This window comes from Galeopterus variegatus, unplaced genomic scaffold (assembly GCF_000696425.1).
Source record: "Galeopterus variegatus unplaced genomic scaffold, G_variegatus-3.0.2 Scaffold5043, whole genome shotgun sequence".
In the NCBI taxonomy this organism is placed as follows: Eukaryota; Metazoa; Chordata; class Mammalia; order Dermoptera; family Cynocephalidae; genus Galeopterus; species Galeopterus variegatus.
In genome coordinates, this window is record NW_007731154.1 from 123,679 (window position 1) to 123,953 (window position 275).

A 275-nucleotide genomic window follows, 5' to 3' on the forward strand; every position below is an offset into this window, starting at 1 on the left:
GCGGGGGTGGCGGGGACCCGCCCCGGCCGGCAGGACACCCCCTCGGAACGCGGGGCCCACCGGGCTAAGTCATGTTTAGCAGCCTAAGAAATTGTCTTGTCTTCGCGGTCTTTCTTCTGCTGGTGAGCCAGGTAATGTGAATAAAGCGAAAACTCCCCGATCGGATCGTAACTTCTGGGCAGCCCGCCGGCTTCGCAGCCCCCCTCGCCCGCTGGTCCTGCGCCAGCTGGGTGACCGGCGGAGTCCCAGAAAGTTGTTTTTTTAAAGGAAAAAAA